This window comes from Pinus tabuliformis, chromosome 1_1 (genome assembly GCF_031772625.1).
Source record: "Pinus tabuliformis cultivar Carrire ecotype Pingquan chromosome 1_1, CPIR1, whole genome shotgun sequence".
Lineage (NCBI taxonomy): Eukaryota > Viridiplantae > Streptophyta > Pinopsida > Pinales > Pinaceae > Pinus > Pinus tabuliformis.
The window spans coordinates 422,659,068-422,662,010 of record NC_142297.1 but is presented as its reverse complement, the minus strand read 5'-3'; positions in this window follow the sequence as shown (position 1 = coordinate 422,662,010).

Below are 2,943 nucleotides of genomic sequence, written 5' to 3'. Positions count from 1 at the left end.
GATTAATGTAAGTGACAGAGATCCCATTTTCACTGGAAATTTTTGGACAAAATTATTTTCTTGTCTTGGTACTCAGTTAGCTCATAGCTCATATTATCATTCTCAATCTGATGGGCAAAATGAGATAGTAAACAAATGTTTGGAAGGATATCTTCGTTGCTTCGTTTCTGATAAACAAACACAATGGGTCAAATGGTTGCCTCTGGCTGAATGGTGGTATAACACTTCCTTCCATACATAAAAAAAAATGACCTCATTTATGGCACTTTATGGGTATCAACCACCATCCATCACATCATATTTAAGAGAAAATTCTAAGGTTCAGGCAGTGGAACATCACATCGAACATCAACAACAAGTCCTCCAACTCTTAAAAGATAACCTCGTGTTGGCACATAATAGAATGAAACAACAGGCAGATCAACATCGTAGTGAAAGAAGTTGTGATGTAGGTTATTGGGTATTCCTACAGCTACAACCATATAAGCAAATGTCTCTCAAGCAAGCTAAGAAGGATAATAAATTATCACCAAAGTATTATGGTCCGTACAAGGTGTTGCAAAAGATTGGTACTATGGCATACAAATTGGAGCTTCCTGCAGCTTCTCGATTGTACCCAGTTTTCCATGTTTCATGTTTAAAGGAGGTTATAGGCGACAAGCTCCCAGTTCAAACAATATTGCCAGAACTTTATGAGGAAGGAAAAATTATATTGGAACCGGAAGCAGTCACAGAAACGAGAACTCGACAGCTACAAAATCGATCAATTTCAGAGTATCTTATCAAGTGGAAGAACTTATCTGCCGATGATTCCACATGGGAGGATGAGAATTTTATGCAGAAGTATCCAAAACTACTCAAGCGTTGAGGAAAACACTTTTTTTGAAGGAGAGGGGCATGTTGGGTCCCTATAATACTAGTGATTACCCCATTACTATTGTAGTTATCCCCCTTATTTATATTTTTGTGCCCCTATTACCCCCATATTGTTATTTTTGTGCCCCATAGAATCCCTCTATTTTTATTTTTGTGGCTTTATATTATTATTGTTAGGTCATTTGGATTATATTGTGACTCCTTAGACTCCTATATATAGAAAGGAGGTTTTGTCATTTGAATAATCGAAGAATTTTTCATTTATGTAATGTAAAGGAGGTTGCCCCCTCGAAGAGGCTGAATTCTAAGGCGTTGATCTATCTCTTCTATCTTTTCTTGAGCTGGTCTCATAACAAAGTTTATTTCTCTGTTCATGATTTTTCTAACGAGAAAAAGGTCATTTTTCACTTCTCAAGGAAGCCTCCCACATGAAGGACTAGTGGGAAACCTACTGCGAGCAGAGGAACGAAAGTATGGGCTCAATATTTTCAACTACACCCACTTGGAATTCATTTCGGGATGTGATCAAGGATTGGTAATACCCTATCAAGAGCTATGAGGACAAATACATAAAGTGGACCACGTTGTGATAGGGAAGGGACCAAGATGTATCGTATTCACAAATATTTTTCACTACCCCAGGTAGGGATTCATAAAACTTAATTTTGATGCGGCTTAAAAAGGTAATCTTGGATATGAAGGCGTAGGTTGCCTTTTCTGAGATGCCCGGGTGAAGATGAAGCTAATATATGCTAACTTCTATGGGATAACAAGTAACAATAAGGTAGAATTTTCTGCAGCTAAGCAATGTTTTCAAATAGTTGTCCACCTGGGACACTGAAACCTAGTGGTAGAAGGTGAATCAAGTATGGTCATAGATACCCTGACAAAGCTAAACAATAGGACTAAATGGGACAAGCCTAGCCATAGTTGGAGGACAAGCACACTAATGCAAGAGATCAGTGAACTAATACAAAAGTTTGATTAAATTATGGTGATACATATCAGGAGAGAAGGGAATAGAGGGACACAGTTTCACACCATTTGGGATAGCAATCATCAAAATGGCTCGATGGAAAAACTATGGCTAGTCTAGCTTTGGGATGACAGATATAGAACCCTAGTGGAAATCCTGGCACAAGATCACAAGCAAAGCTAGCAATACGACCTCTTAGAAGACCAAGACCTCGATTGGGGTGCGAGTCGGTGGTTGGGACAACAAATTGGGATTAATAATAAGTATGCCTGAGTACTATATCACCACCCCCCACACACTCTAGGCAATGGGTGTGTTGGCCCTTAGCATGATAGCATGCAAGAGAAGCGGAAAAGGTGGAAGCAAGGGTGGTAGAGGAGAAGCTTTTAACATAGGGAAGAGTGGACAGATGGGTTATGTTGCTGAGCTTGTTTGCGGATGGGAGAGTTGGTGCACTAGATGGGACTGGTAACACCATCCAGAACTTCAAGCTTGTTAATGGCCTGCAAGTAACAATAATATGTTTTCTCGTATCTCTTCTCCATTGCAATGCTGACCTGTTTTGGTATCTACTGGGGGAGTGGGGAAAAACTAGGAATTATAATTGGGATGGTGAGAACCGTTGGTGGAATTCAAGATGGCACCTGGTTGTCTTACTCAATCCTGCATCTATATTCTGCTACTACTGGGTATTTTTGTAATTTCCCTCTATTTCAAACCATTACTGTCTTGCATGGGGATCTTGGGAGCTGTATGCCAAGGGCTGAGTGGGGAGGCCTATAGAAGTTTTGCAGGTAGAGGTCGCGACCTGGGTGCAGAGGGGCGTGAGTGTTAGTTAAGATGTAGCATAGGAGTGGTCTCTTATTTTCGATGTCAATGCATTTGCTGGGAAGTAGAAAGAAACTATTGGAGAGAGCGAATTGTTAGGAAGAATGGGGTTTTCGAAAATTATATATTATAGAGAAATGGAACACATAAAATATATTGCAGAAATATAAAAACATAAAACAAGAGATACACGGATATACGTGGGTCACCAATTTGGGCTACGTCCACAGAGAAACAACCAGTTCTTCCTTTTATATTATCTA